This window comes from Chlamydotis macqueenii, chromosome 7 (assembly GCF_036417535.1).
Source record: "Chlamydotis macqueenii isolate bChlMac1 chromosome 7, bChlMac1.mat, whole genome shotgun sequence".
NCBI lineage: Eukaryota > Metazoa > Chordata > Aves > Otidiformes > Otididae > Chlamydotis > Chlamydotis macqueenii.
In genome coordinates, this window is record NC_141562.1 from 1,042,697 (window position 1) to 1,059,277 (window position 16,581).

The 16,581-nt window shown below is 40.4% G+C and overlaps 1 protein-coding gene across 4 annotated transcripts in view; it reads right to left on the reverse strand.

Moving 5' to 3' along the window:
* NDST2 (N-deacetylase and N-sulfotransferase 2) overlaps positions 1 to 16,581 on the reverse strand; it is a 133,433-nt gene that overhangs the window by 79,134 nt on the left and 37,718 nt on the right. For 3 of the 4 annotated variants that reach the window (XM_086752249.1, XM_086752250.1, XM_086752251.1), the window contains exon 2: positions 3,462 to 3,535. The exons of the other annotated variant lie outside the window; for it this stretch is intronic. The gene's annotated coding sequence lies outside the window, so the exon portion shown is untranslated. The remainder of the gene's footprint in view (positions 1 to 3,461; positions 3,536 to 16,581) is intronic. 4 annotated transcript variants of the gene reach the window in all.

The window sequence follows — 16,581 nt, forward strand, 5'->3', positions numbered from 1 at the left end:
AGTCTAGGACAGGTTAAAGATTTAGCCAGTAAAGAGAATTTATGCCTCAATGATGACCTTCCTAGTTCTACCAGAATGGAGGTTCACCAACTTTCAGAGCATGCTAGGGCTTATGTACTCCAACTTTATGGGGATGATGGGAGGAAGGATAAATACAGAGGAACAAAAGATTTAATTTTTTGACATGAAAGTTTTGTACCTCTCAAATCATCTGTACAGATGAAGTTTAGAATTAGATCTAACTTCACCTAAAGATATTTATTGTAAAGGAACAACATAATGCAGAAAAAAATACGCACAATTCAAGATATACTAATTTTGCACAAAGAGCTGTCGTACAACAAAAATTCAGAATTTCTTGCATATTAAGTATAATTTTAAAAGTTAACCATAAATACATGATTTTTTTTCAGTAAAAACAAGCAAACAGAAGAAGTAGAACTCAGGGGAATCAATCAGCCTCTCTCTTAATCCATTTGTGCACACTGTTTCTTTGAATGAAAAACACAGGCTTCAAGCGCAGCTGCACCTATTTCATAATTCACATCTTCATCACCTAACTATAAAGGCAGCATAACAGTCTGGTCATGGTTATCTATGGTTAAGGTACCTATGGCAAACCATCAGTCCTAGCTGAGGAAAATACATTCCAGACACAATGTTTACAACATTAATTGCCTTTTGGCCTCCAAGAACAGCACTGAAATTCCAATGTGGCCTCATTTTAACATATGTCTGTATTCTAACATAACGAACATACTTGGATGCTGTTTTATCACTTCTTTCACAAAGGAAAAGAACAGTTACTTTTCAGCTGAAAATGAGTCTGAAAAATGTCACTTTAACACTGAACATGCAAGACACTAAATGCAGGTGCTTCCTCCACCAAAATGTGAACACTTTTAACACTGCTTTTCCACAAACATTTTATTTATAAACAATTATAAGAAGCTTTTCTGGAAACAGCTGTTAAACAAACAGCTGAAGATCAAAATTGTGATGTGTGTTACACTTCTCTGCACCTTCCAGATCACGTGCCAGAGCCAGCGTCTCACGCGGAAGTACAGCAAAGTACCTCTGAACCAGCAGACAAACCCACAATATGAAAATCTGTAATGTGATCTTATAATAGCGGATCCTAAATTTATTTTAGACTCCTAAGATTTGAAAAGGTGAAAAAAAAAAAATCGGTGCTTGGTAAGTTTCACACAATCATCTGAAGGGCTCTATTGTCTCTTTCCTAGTGCTAAAGTTTGCTTTGTTGTTGTTTTCATCTTTCCTTTTCAAATAGCCTCCTGCAGCTCCAAGCTAAAGATCTTCCTGGAGCTTCTATGCGACAGCTGCCGTATCTTAGCCATCTGTTTAATTTATATTTGCTAATGTAGCTCCTGCTGTTTTCAACTGACAGCTTTTTTCTCTCTTATTACCCCCACACGGGAAATCACTGCACTTGCCAAAGTTTCTCTGTAGTCTCAGATGTCAAATCAAGTCTGGTGACAAAAGGTGATGAATGAGGCTCCTATGCACCTCCCTTTCATTCTGTTAAAATGATGAAAATCTGTAAGGGTGTTTAATGTTATTTCTTTAAAGAAGAATTATAATCAAAAAGGGAGGAAGAAGTACAGAAACAAAGAGGGAGATAGTGAAGGGAAATCATACCCCCTTCCTCTCAACACGGCAATTCTATGGGAAGGTTGAGGCTGGAGGATCTCCAAGGTACTCTCAGAAGCAGAAAATCCATTCCATATTCATTCACGAAAGCCATGATTCAACCTCTTCAGTCATCTATGCCCTCCTACTAAGCTCAGGGTTTGGCTGTCTACTGACTTTCCCTCACTTGTAACCAACATGCTTCCTAACTTTTCTGGAGCGCTCGGGATCTCAGAAGCATTCACCAACTCAACGGGAAGTGATGGAGCCCCAAGGTCCACATGTTGCGATGCTAGCAGTTAGTGCCATCCTGTAAAGCTTCCTGCAGGATGGTGCAGGGCCTGTGCACTCTCTGTGCTGTTAAGAGACACTGGATAAAAGCACCAACTGGCTCCTGAAACAGCAGTCAGCCTTATACAGCCAGCACAGATGTTACTGTCCTGGTAACTCCCCTGGAGCATGCTAACAAGAAGATTAGAGAGTCTATCTCTGCTGAAAAGTGACATCAGGCTTAACATAAAACTTTGACATTTAACAAGGATACCTCTGTCCTGCTTAAAACTGTATTAGCTGAATCACACTTAACTCTCCCATACCAGTACCAGGCGATGCAACGCTCATGGGTTACCAGGACCACATTTCAGTGACTAGCCCCAGCCCAGAAACAAGCAGACACATTAAACACACAGTGCTGCACATAAACCAAACCCAGAAGCATGACCACTCTTCCTTTCTAAAGTTTCCTTTTCTTTTGAACTTTATTAACTGGAGAGCCACACAGGAACATGAAATGGGCACTTCCAAAAGAGCTGGAAGAGACGTGCTTTCTGGCACCAGAGAGAGTCCAGCACAGCAGCTGATAGGGAGCTAGCAGGGATGCACGTTTGAGGGAATACTTGTGAGACAGGAAGTCATAATCTCTTATTACCACTGTTCCCAGAAGATGATGATGAGAAATTACATCTATTGTTCTGACACTCTATAAGCTGGCTTGAGCTCCTAACATCAAAGCAACCCATAGGATGGAACTTGCAAAAGCTCCCTATCTTGTGCACAATCGTCCCACTGAGCTCTGTAGGGTAAAGTCACTTGAAGCAAAATGAACATTTCTGCTTTTGAAAGTAAAGCAAGCTAGTGCCAAAAATAACTACTGGTGCACTCTGGAGAAGGTTACTGCTTCATCTTCATATCCTCACTCCTTGAATAATTGTGGTACAAAAAGTTGATCTTTGAAGAGCATATTGGACAAAACAGAAAAGCTAAAAAGAATAACCTAGAATAACCTTACACCTAATATACTAATAGCTACATCATACATGAGGACATTACATCCTTTCCTACCCAGGAGATTTTGTCCAAGAGCCAGACAAGTAAACTCTTAATTTTCATTCTGTATCTCAGTCTTTTCATCTGTAGATACACATAAATATTAATCTGTTTTGCTGTAGTACTATTACACAGCACTATAGGCTAGATACACAGCGCAGATTTTAACACTTATAACTCAGTGCCAACACCAAGGTGGAGGGAAAAATCACCTCAAAGAGTATACAGGTCTGAAAATCTGAAGTCACTCCTCAGTTGATTACTTGTACTTAATGGCATTTCATAAGTAACCCAATCAAGAAAGCATAAAGTATTAAACTATAATAATGTAGACGTAGATTAATGTCCCAAGTCACCAAAAATTAGTTTCTTATGAGTTTCATCAACATACTGAACCAAAGACCGACAAAATATTCATTCTCTCCCAGTGTCTGTCTACCATGCTACCCAGGCCAAAATTATCCTTTTTATCAATTCTTCCTTACCTCAGGAAGTGCATGTGCAGTCTCAGAAAGAGCTGTGTTGTACGAGATGCAGACTGAGTGAAAACACTGTGAACCTGGGGAGAGAGAAGTAGTTTTGTATAAATATGTGTACCTGTCAGTGTAAGGCAGTAGTATTTTCCAAACTGCAAATATTCCCCAGCCAGAGTGTCTGATTCAATTCAGTACCTGAACTACTGCAGTTTTCAGCTCATGAAATTAACGTACTGCTGATTTTAGTGATTCCTTCAGCCAGGAACAGGAATAACTGAATTGACTAGAAATTACTCAAAGTTGCAAATAAAATAAAAAGATTAAAGACGATCTTTAAGATAGGCATACTGGTCTTATCTTTTTCAGACAGATTTTTTTGTTTTCCTCCTTCTTCCTGGGTTAATAAGAATTACCAAGTGTTAGTTTGACTAGTCTCTGGTCACAAGCTCCTGAAGGAAAGAGGAGGCTCAGCCATGTGCTATTGCTCAGTTTGTAACACACCATTGTACTTGTTAAGCAGAAAGGCTAAACCAAGGACTAGGGATTCCAGCTGAAAGGAGAAAAACAGTGCATAGCAAGGCACTCTCCTAGGTGAGCAAAGATGTCCTGCACAACACGACCCATTACTGAAGACCCAGGATAATGAAAGTTCCAAAACCAGCTGCAGGAAACAAAAACTTCAAGCTAAGGTGGCAACAGATCTTTCAACTAGCAAACTGGGTTGATTTCTTCTCTGTAGACTACCACAGCCCAAGGACAGAACAATAGTTTTCTACCCCTTAGGGGCAAATGTAAATACTAGAATCACAGAATCATTTAGGTTGGAAAAGACCTTCAAGATCATTGAATCCAATCACCAACCTAGCACTACCAAGTCCATCACTAAACTGTGTCCCTAAGCACCACACCTACACATCTTTTAAATACCTCCAGGGATGGTGACTCCACCACCTCCCTGAGCAGCCTGTTCCAATGCTTGACAACCCCTTTGGTGAAGAAATTTTTCCTAATATCCAATCTAAACCTCCCCTGGCGCAACTTGAGGCCATCTCCTCTTGTCCTATCACTTGTTACTTGGGAGAAGAGACCAACACCCATCTCGCTACAACCTCCTTTCAGATAGTTGTAGAGAGTGACAAAGTCTCCCCTCAACCTCCTCTTCTCCAGGCTAAACAATCCCAGTTCCCTCAGCTGCTCCTCGTAAGACCTGTGCTCCAGACCCTTCACCAGTTTTGCTGCCCTTCTTTGGACATACAAAGCATCGCTTCCTCCAAGAGGTTACATTACGGAAAGTAGTGGATTCATACAAACCTCTCCTTTTGGACGTGTTTTCACAATTCGACAACATAAATTGTAAAGGGGAAATGTTCCCCATTCTGAACATCAAGCATCCCAGGAGAAAACATCTGAACTAAACACTTCATTCTTAGCTTGGTCAAACACCACTTGGTACAGCCTTCAACCAAGCATTAATCAACTAAGTCAGCTTTCCATCATCCAGGATAGTGGGGGATGGAAATAGTGAGATAATGGGAAAGCCTCAAGTTCCAGTTAATGAGAAAATCCCAACCGTGCAAACCCTGCTGCACAGAGGCAAAGGCCCAGTGTCTTTGCACTGTGCTTTGCAGCGCTCCAGGTTCTGGGAAGACTCTTAGCTGGGGTACAGAGGCAGCCCTATAAGAAACCCCATCTGACAAATCTCTCAAAGCAGAAGGGACCACAGTACATTTCATACGGTACTCTTTCACCAGTTATCCCCCCCAGGACTGCTGCTATCATCGGCTCCATGGCTCTAAGTCTTGCAGAGTCAGAGCTTCAGCCCACATCTGCAAATTGTGGACCCCAGCTCCTCCAAAGTCAGCATCCCATGTTCCAGGAGGACAAAGCAGAGACATCAGCAGTGGTTCTGAACAAAATTGGCGAAGGCTCAGTAGGTGAATTAGCTCAGGGACTGAGCCATGCAAAAATGTATGTCCTGCTTCCAGGTCTGAGTCTGGGATATCTGTATGGACAATCTGTTACCTGAATAATGTACTCACAGGAAAAAAAAAAAAAATTAGCTGTAAAAATTAAATAGAAGAAAGGCCAATTTCACTGCCTACACAGTAATTCAGAGGTAAAAAATTAACCCATCATGCTTACAAAGGCTATTTGCAATATCCCTCATACAGTGTTTAGAGATCCTGTCCTCTGAAGTTTTGCCCGTGTATATTCCTCTTCACTTCCCAGCATCCTCAAGCATTTCCCAAGAGCCACTTGGAGTAAAAAGATTATACTCTCAGGAAATCAGACTTGACTTTCTAGGTTGTCCAATGTATGGAAGCAATACACTTGGTTAAGCGTGACTGCCCACACATACACAGCATTTCAAACCCAAACCGTTGCAGACCTTAATACACATCACCCTGAAACTTAACTCTGAGCTCCAACAAATAGGCCACAGTCTTCCCCCAAAAGCTAATACTAGTTTACTTTAACCACAGACACAGCAGCTTTCAACAAATTTCAAAGAATTTAAAAGTTTTGCACCTTCCAGAAAACCAACTTTTGTTGTTCATCTGCACTTTAGGTGCCCAGATTTAAAATGAAAAGGCAAGTACAGCTGCTCACAGCTGATAAGGCCTCATGCTACTGGCATCTATTTATATCCATGATCCAGAGCAGCAAACCCACGTACTTTACACAACTGAAGCAACTGTTAGATAAAATACGGAAATGGGAAGATGGGACTAGAAGTCACCTCCTTTACCATACAGATCTAATCCCTGTAAATCAATAAAAAGCACATTTGGCTGAAGGTAATAAGAGATCCGGACTGTCTCTGAAGAGCAATTGCCAAAGTAGAGAACCTCAAAAACAATTCCAAGTTAGTATATGATGGCAACTCCTGCTAGCATCTTGTTGATTCTCATCTGAACGCTGGGGCCAGCACCTCTGCCAAGCCAGTTAATGTCTTTGACTGAGGTCACTAACACGCCGTGCTGTGTACAGGCAGCTTCTGCTGCTCAGGAGCAGAGGCATCACAGGTTGGCATACGGGAGCACAGGCTCAGGGTTTGTGATTAACCTCTAACAATGCCTGCTTTGTGGGGCTGCAAAGCATAGACGGAAACACAAGTTGAAGGTCCCAGGAAATAAGGAGGAGGTAATCGGCTAGGCCCAAGAGACAGCAAATATGAGAGCAAAAGATGGAGGAGGATGGAATAAAAGTGTGTTCCCCCCTATGGCCATGCCAGCTTGCCCCAGAGCTGGTGCTACTCTTGCAGATGATACTCAGCCCAACTGAGTCTGAAAACCCCTGAGTAAGAAAACATCACAACTCACACGTACACAGGTATTACACTACACTGAGATACCTCTTATAGAAGAAGAAACTGCACCTTGTCCTGTACTCATCTGCAACAGAATACTGCTCTGTGCTGGGTCCAACGGCATATTACAGAGGAGGGTTAACAGCTTCAGGGTACAGTTCCACAAGAAGCATAAACCAATGTTAGCAGCTACCAGCAAAAAAGGTGGACCCACATCCCTGGCTATTCACAGCACACTGATCCAAATAACCAATCCACAAAAAAAATTATTATCAGTTGGTCAGATTCGTGAGCTGATCGAATGCACCTTTACAGCTTCCTGACTGCAGGAACTGAAGCAAGACAGAAATGCCACAAGTGGGGGAGATGAGAGCAACACTGACATTTCCAGAAGCATAGTCCAAGATCACCTTCCACAAAACAATCTTTATTACAGAGACTAAAGGGGAAGGCAGGGGAATCAGAGGCTGGCTAGAGAACGTTCTAGCCCATTTAGACAATATTTGTGTGTATGTGTGTCTAGTCCTATATCTCAAGAATCACTATGCAACTGAGACACTGATTATTTCCATCTAGACTTTTAAACTGTAAAATGGTAACAAACTTAGAATATGTTCCAGGAGTCAAAACCTTGAACAAGAGTGAAATACAAGCAGCGTTTTCAAAAGCTCTCTCTAGTGTGCCCTCCCGTTTCTTCTACAGTGTCTCTCTGCTGTGAAAAAATGCTAACTTTTATTTAAAACAGAAGCAAATATCACTTTCAGATATCCCTTCCCCTGCTTTTCTCCTATCTTTTTGCTCTACTGATAGAATAAAAATCCAGTATCACAGCTGGGGAAGAGCAATACAGAGCCAACAAAAGATAACCAGACTGGATGGGGAGCGATGTATTGGTACAGGGTGCTACAGCTCTGGAACAAGACTAAAGCAGAGGATTTCACAGGGACAAATCTGAAATAGCCAGCAACTAGTCTTGATGCATACACTAAACAAATAAATCCAATTCTATGGAGCATCCCTCGTGTTGCTTTCAAATTTTACTCCATTCCACACTAGTTTGCTATTCCTAGTCTTTATGGTAAACTGACATGAGACACCTATTCAGAAATCCAAGGCTAGAGGGAATACTATTTACATTAAAGAGATGAATCCCATTTCTTGTCATGCCTCCTGTGCTATATATTGTTATACAGTTTTTAATTTTGACTTTGTGTTCCAAATTTAGGTTATGACAAGAAAACAGGAACTTCATTCAGTTGCTATGCATAATATAAAATAAACAGAATAAACAAAAAGTCTCAGCTCTGAGAACCCAATGCTCTGTATCTATGGATAATGCAAGCACCAAATACTACGTGCAAAATGTTTAGGCACAAAAAAAACCAGGCAGGAAATCAGTCTCAGACATCGACCAAGGTAATTTTATAAAGTATATCAGATGCAACAGAGTGTCTTGGACAGGGATTATAGGCAAAAGAAAACTCACAGTACCTGAAATTGTCACATTTTTTGCCATCAAATTCTCATGAGTATTTAGCAATTACTCAAATCTCCCAATTCCTGATGAGCAGCAATACTGCACATCTGAGTCTTTTAACCAGCAGCCACAGCGTTTATGGAGCAGTCGCTCTGCCAGGTGAGGGAAAATGATCACCTGTTGTGCTGAGCCAGCACAGAAACACATTTCATCTCAGCTGGAAATTGTTCTTACACAACCAGTGCTCTCAATACACTAGAAAATAGCTTAGATACCTGATATCATAGATTTTAATATTCTGACTGTGGATATGGCTATCAAAATCCCCACTGTCTCTCATTCCTCACACACTTAATATGGTAATTATATGCCTGTAATTCAGTTTACATTTTACAGGAGGCAAAAGGTAGAGAGATTCCAGTAAATGACACTTGAGATAAGAGAATGAGCAACTGGAGGGCACGATGCTTGTTCTTTGCATACAGACCAGTCCATAATAAAGGGCTTAAAAATTCACTTCACCAGAGCAAGCAGGAAGCCTTAGCAAAAGCTAAACTAAAATTAATTTTCTAGACTTTAAGTTTATAAAGGTAACTTGCAAAGTATGAATTGGTGAAGAGCAGTTTTCCTAAATCCATGGACAGACAGCCTGCTGCTCTGCTCAGGGCTTTTTCCCCAGCTGCAGTGAGCAAAGCTTTGCCTGTCCTCACAGACTGGGGCACCAGGCAGCAGGGACAGGAGCGAAGCTGAAGCACCCGAGGTCAGTTCCATGCTGCACCGCGTGGGAAAGCTTTGCACCCAGGAGCTCATCCCTAAGGAAAAGGTGAAGTAAAACATCTGGCAAACAGAAGGAGGGTTAGAGCTGGATCTTTCTCCAGCTGCCTGTACATAAACAGCAGCCAAGAGGCTTTAGGGTGAGATAAGAAAATCGCAAGCTCTAGCTACTGTTCAGAATAGAAAGGAGGAGAAAATGATGGTAGAAGAAGGAAAATACAGCAGGGAAAGACTGCAGGGAAGAACCAACACATTTATGGAAGTGGTAAGCAGTAGAAGGAAAGGGGCAGACAGACAATGCTGGAAAAACATGGAAAATCATTTCAATACTGTAATTTCCGCTAAGGGACAACTTGAGTAAAACAGGAATAAAAGACAAAAACCAATGATTACAAATAATAACCAAACTAAGAACAGTCTAATTATCCAGCAAATTTTCCTAGGATTAGTGCAACAATTCATTAGATCAATATTTTTCTGCAGAATTAGTAACTTCTCTATGTGATCAAGCAACCCTTTGTCAAAGATGATATAATGACAGATAACAAGAAAGTTAGAATAATACATTTGACAAATTTATTTTACTTATCTTCAAGCCAGCTGTAGCACTAATTGAGATGCCATTTAAACACATTAAACAAAAAGTTAGCTAGTAATCTGTTGCATGGGCTTAATCAGCAATACAGAATGATTCCATTCCCGTACTCCACTGCAGGCATGTCAGTAGGGCGTTCTTCAGCCCCGATAGCTGCTGGACACAGTATGACTATCTGCTGATGTTCCTCATACTGCCATTTTTTGGTCAAAAAAATGTCATTTACGTGTAAACATTAATTCCTAGGCTCAAAGATGCCAGGCACATGGGTACGACGGACTGCCTGCATCCAAGGTCTCCTGTGCTATGTGACACACGGCGCAGGATCTGAGATGCTTTAGTGCAACAGAGGCTGTGGAAGACTGAACAAATTCACTGATGGGAAATTACAGAGTTCAACGACAGAGGAGAACACTGCCACTCTGGAATTCCTTCATTTTGCTGCATTTCCAAATCCAACTTCTTTTTGAGGCTTAGGGAAGATATTTCAGAAAGACCACAGATTCAGAAAGCTTGGATTTGAACAAATAGTTGAAGTTGACATAACATTCGGGTGTTTGCATTTTGCTTTTAGTGTTTATATTTTGTACAATATAAAGGATAGGTCTCAGATGTGCTAGGCTATTGCAGAATTCAAAAAGAGTGAATTCAACAAAGAAAGAATGAATATGAGAACTAGATTGCATAATCAAAAACTAAGGAAAAAGGCAAAATCCTCAGTATTTTCATAGATGGGGAATTCATGGAGTTTTAACTCTCTAGAAAAATCTAGACAGTAGTACACTAATAAACCACGTCAGCAGTAGTCAACCTTCAGAATAGCAAAACCCCCCACCACCACTGTAAGAGAACAGTATGTACCAGGAAGGATCACTGGATCATAGTAGCCACCACCTAAGTACCAGTTTCTGAAGCCAGGAGGTATTTCTAGGTATAATGAAGAAAAAAGTAATCTTTGGTGGTTAATAGTACTGACCACATGAAAATATTAGAACCCATAAAATACGTGAGTGACAGTTTATAGAGAGGCAGTTACAAAACCAGTATTTTGCAAGTCTGAATCTAAAATGAGTAGGACATTAAGAAATTTTCCACAAATAATTTAACCAAAGACCAGATGGAATGAAGCACAAAAGCTATCAGATGTGTCCTAATAAAAAAAAAATTATTGTTGTTGTTGTTATTAAGTCAGTCCAACTCTCATTAGGGAAAACATAAAAATAATTTAAAAAACCCCAATCAAGTAAAGGTCCATCTTGGTGGGGGGGAAGAGAAGGAGGCATTTCAGAGAGCAAAGCGAATCTAAATATATCCATGTTGAAAACTGGAAGATAGTTTTTCAGAAGTTGAAACCTGCCAGAAATACCTAGAAAAAAAATTTACCACCTCTAAAATTATTAGTATAATGATCCTCACAAACAGAGTGAGAGAGAAAGATTGGGGATTTCATCTAATGCAAACTCATAAGCAGGTAGGAGTATATTTATTTCATAGAGAAGGTAATCTCTAAATCAAAAAACCCAGCAAGTTAACAGAATAAATGGAAATACACATGCAAGCCTTGATGCTGATGTTGTTTCAGCTCACTCAAAATCATCATGTTAAAACAGATGCTTACCCTAAAACCTATCCCTTACAAATGGTAACATGAAGCTGAGTGCCTGTTAGGAAGCTAATCCCAAACTACAGTATCATTCTGTGTCCCAGAGGACTCCTCCCTCTTTTTTCCTCTCCCTGTATCACTTTCTCTCATCTCCATCTGACATGGGTGATGAATTTATGGTAAAAAGAAGCTGCTTCAGCAGTGTATTTTTTAAAATCTAAGTCTTCTCCAGTACCCCAGCCAATCAGGTTCAAACCAGGAACTCAAAGTCACAGGTAATCAGGTTCATTATGTGCGCATCCCTGTAGGGAACCTCTAGCTTTGGGACAAAAATACTACTACAATCCTCACAATAAACTAACTAAGGAATGGGATGGTATATTCATCCATATTTTGTATGCAGATATCTACTTTTATTTTATATGTACTGACATACAGACATGCCTTTCTGATGCAGGAATTAAAAATTCCCTTTTAACACACCAGTGGCCAACCAGCCAACGTATTCACCTTTAGAAGTGGCTTGCACAATACGAAAAGCAACTGCACAGTAGGAAAACTCCAGCAGGGAGACAACAATCCAACAACAAACAGGACATAAAGCATCAAATGGAAAGTGAACTCTTGAGAAGCTAAGACATGCGGAAGCTGTTGGTGGTATTTTGGAAAGATTTATTTGTTTAGCAAGTTTAAGAACATATAGAAGGTGTGCAAATATTTATCAGTGCAACGCTATGAAAAGATATACTGAAAGAAAGAGTTCACAGTCACTTAACAGCCCAGCTTTTCAAAAGCATACAGAACAAATTTCCACACATGACCTTAAATGAATTGAAATGCCATCTGCTGAAGTATACCACCAGTATTAATCCCTGTGCTGGTACGGTCCTGACACAGCACGACTTAGCACAAAGCTCACAAAAATACTTTCCCTCTCCCAACAACTCTATGTTCATGGAATGCTTCTAATTGGAAATAATGCCTGAATTTAAATTCTAAAGTAATAAAATTTAATAACCATTAGTTCCAGAAACGAAATCCACACACCTATCAAACAATGCCAGGTATTCACTTCTCCCAAACTCTATTAAGTAATCACCAGTCAAAACAACCCCTCTAGTAAAAAGGACAAGCTTAAGCTTTTCATAACCTGAAAATTCTCCTGATCCCCTCTAAAATCATAGTTATCTTGCTTGAAAAGTAATAAATCACAAGAAAGAAATATTTTCTGTGTAATTTTGCAGTGCTATAATTTTTTATTTTTCTGCTTTGTAGCTTCATTTCAAGCACTTCAGCAGTACTCCCAGCATCACAGTTCAACCTTGGGCCCGCCAAGGTCCACAATTCCACATATTTGTTATTAACAGGTACCTTATTCAGAAAGTTGTTTTGACACTGCTCTAATAATACTGCGCATAGGCAACCAGTGCATGCAGTAACTGTAAGAATCCCACTCAGCATCGCAGCCAGGAAACCAGGCAAGTCAGACTGCAGCAAAGAAATTCCACTTCTCGTGTGGCACTAAAAAGAAGTATACACCAGAGAAGCAGCTTATGCTAGAGCATGCACTCCATTCATTCATTCCTTACCTTTCCCTTTACATTGCAGAGGTTACATCATCCCTTGAAACACAGCCATTAGCAGGAGCAAGTCTCGTACAGGAATCTTTCTTTCCCCGGGTGCTCTGGGGAAGCAGGAGCCTGCACTCAAGTGAGCATTCATGCCTCTGCCAGCTCGAGGACAAGACTGTGCACCAAAGTCCTTAAGACCTTCTCACGGCTGCTGATTTCATCCACAAAACTGAAAGAGCATCTCAGCAGGACGCTGCCAGCCTCCTTTTCAGCTGCCTCTCACTGACTGCCAGTCTCTGGCAAGTGAAATGTCAAGAACCAGGCAGGGGCGGTGTCTGGAGAAGGAGGGATAAGAGATTCTCACCATCCATCAACCTCAAAACCTATTCAGCCGCCAACTAGAATGGAACTGGCATTTCATTCTCCATGGTAACAAGAGATGGAAGGAGGCTGGAAAAAGAGAGAGAGAGGGGACAGACCCGCGAAAATCTGATGTTGAAGAAGCAGGGAAAGTTGTAAATTTTGCAACTTCTCTTTACTGTGCAAGTTGCATGTAAAAGAGGGAAAAGCCCTTTCCTTGCCGGCACAGTCCCTGAGACAAGCTGTCCCACAGCCACGATGAGGTGCCCTTTCTGTGAGCCGGGTACTGATGTGGGGGGAGGAAATCTCTTATTCTGCACCAGTCCTCCCCAGAGGAAAGATAAACGTCTCTTGAACACTGGGAATGTGGGAAAGCTGCGGGTTACTGCCCTCAGAAAACAGAACTGCCTGAAAGGGAAAAGATACTGTACAGTACATCTGCAGATTGAAGCCACTGATGCCAACTCAGCCTGTGTGCCACAAATGGAGCAGAGAATTAGCATCACCCCCTTTGCCTGCTTTGCATCTCACGTGGATGTAAATGTTTGTTACTTCTATTAGATTGAATCACTTAGATGCACAGAGAAACAGAGTACTGCTACTTTTCCAGGGTACACCAAAGTGAAGCATGGAAGCAGCTGGACTTAAAATTCGGGCAGCACCTTCACTAAGCTCACGGGAGCTCTGGGTAAGTCAGTTCCTATTAACATTTCAGGCCTGGCCATCTTCTGAACTTTTTTTTTCTGCTATTTTACATTCATAACTTGAGCTGTCACAGCCAAAATGCACACAACAGGGAAATTACATTTGGATTCATGCACGTTTGTGTTCCAAGCTGGCCCCATGCAGCTACTGAATGAGTCTCTGGCTAAAGCACTTATGCAAGATAATCAAACAAAGGACTGAAAAGCTCTGCAAATCCTAGCTGCTGCTACTGCCATCTTATTTTTCTCCATTCTTTACACAGATTCTTTCCTGAAGGACACATCTAAATCTCCCTCCCCCACCCAAACACACCACCTCTAAATTCTGAGTTTGTTCTCACTTATTTATTGCATATGGGACATGCTCTTGTGTGGTACTTTTTTTATAGCCCATACAGTGAGCTTTTTGTTAAAGGTGACCTGCAGAGTTCTTTTGAGTTCTCCCAGTAGTCCTCATATATCAGCAAATATGTTGAAAAATCATCTTTTTTTTTTTAAAAAAAAAAAAAAAAAAAACTATCAAGTTTTCTTCATTGTTCCCATTTAAATTTTGGACATTCAGCTTTTACTTTCTTACATAATTCTTTACCATTCATGACATTGCAACCCATACGGCATGTTATTACATTTCCCTGTCCAGTGAACTTCATCCTTTATCCACCAACAACCATTTCAAAGCCATGTGAATGCATTCCTGCTCCTGAAAAATACTTTCCTCCTCCGAAAAAAATTTGTTTAATTTTCTCCTTTGTCTTCCAAGACTCTGAATCTTGGAAAAAAATGAAAGGGAACCTCAGAGGGAACAATCCCACAGTGACTTCGCTTCTGCACCACTTTCTATTGCTGTCCAACTCATTCTCTCAAGACAGACTTTTCATTAGGTAAAGGGGGGCATATTTACCTCTTGAAATGCACTTCAGGTACAAGGTTTAGAAGTACTTTCCTTCTTTCCTGAAGAATTTAACATGAAAAAGAGACATAAGATTGACTGGAAAACAGAGAATGGAACAAAGACAAGTAAACTGGGAGTGACACACCTCAGCTGGAAGATGTCAGCCTCCTACAAGTCTAAATAAGCAAATAAACGGCATTAAATGCATCTGGACAATTAGATGGATTTGGTTCTTTTCACTTACTTTTGAAGATATTTCAGAATTCCAAGGAGATATTTCCATTCCTTCTAAAATATATTCTACCCACATCTATTCAGATTAAGATATTTAACATAAAAAGCTTTTTATGCTTCTTTCATAGAACAATCTCAGAGTACTTTATTATTTTGCTTTGTTACAGAAGCACAAAGAGGAAAGAAGGTATTTTTGCCACTTGTCACAAAGCAGGATCATCTTCTCTGCACTTGCTGTTCACTGAGATTCACCTTGATCCTTTTGAAGGTTTGAAAGCATTGTTGTTTATCTGTAGCTCAGGGAAGGGATTTTCTTTCTCTCTGAAGTTGATTCTAACGTACTTCAAAGACTTGTTGTCTACTAACATCATCCACTTGTCTTCCTGTGATCCAAAAACTACACCCATAGAAATAGAGAGCTTTCCCAAATCTGTTCCAGCAATATGCTTTAGGCAAGGGGGAAGACACTGACAATGTTACCAATATTCAGAAATGTGCCAAAAAAACATTCCAAGAGCAAAGAACCATACCAGTCATTCTGTCGTACTGTGTGTTTTCCTACAGCCACCAGAAGGAGAACGTGGATGTGTCTCACCAATGAGATACACATTTTAGAAACTAATTTACTATGAATTGGCTAAAGCTAGCATCTCAAAAGCCACCCTACTGAGAGGTACTGCAGGGAGGAGAGAAGCATGCCCACACAGAATCAAGGTCTTATCCAGCTTCTCAAAACAGGAGAATTCTCAATACAAGTAATTTCAAGATAGGAATGAATACGGCCAGAGAGTACGCAGACTGAGTTGACCTGATGACACATCTGTGTCACCAGTAAAAGAATGTACTGTACCACCGAATTACCAGTCATTTCCTACTGCAGACACAGCACCACAAAAGGAGAGGGATGGACTACAGGCATACAACTTTATCAAAACATATTTCTTTAATAAGCAAAATGACACTAACTCCATAGCTTCCTAATTTCAAGTGTGCCACAAAATTAATCAAAGAGTTTAATAAACATTTCTTCAAAAGAATCAGCATTACTTATTATCCCCATAAGGATAAAGATCTTCTAAATCCCACGGGACTGAAATTTTAACCTACTTTAGGGTTTTCTAAATTAGAGTGTTTTAAAAACTTTTCATAAAATAGGCACTCATATTCAACATCATCCATTAAACAATCTTTCCATTATTTTAGAAACAAAAAGAATAAATGCAAAATCCTGTGCATCACAAGTTTTAGGTTTTGTAAGAGACAGAGCAAATGTCGGACTAGAAGACTCCTAACAATTTGTCTGGCAAATGCTATCTAAAACAATACACGCGATGTCACCTCAATCTGTTACCCAAAAACTTGCAATAGCACTAAACATTAATGACACACAGAGAAGTGAAAGCCACCAACCAGTGAAGGAAGAGCTTTTAGAAGAGCGCTTTCTAGCTCCAGTAAAGGTTTTCAGTATTTCACATAAGTGGTTTCACGCAAATAAATACATGTTCCTCTAAACTGAAAAAGTTTACAAGGGCACAATTAGCTGTTTTCATTGAGTATAAATCAGACAGCTGCCTCTAATTGCAACCAGGAAAAAAGGAATATAAGAAAT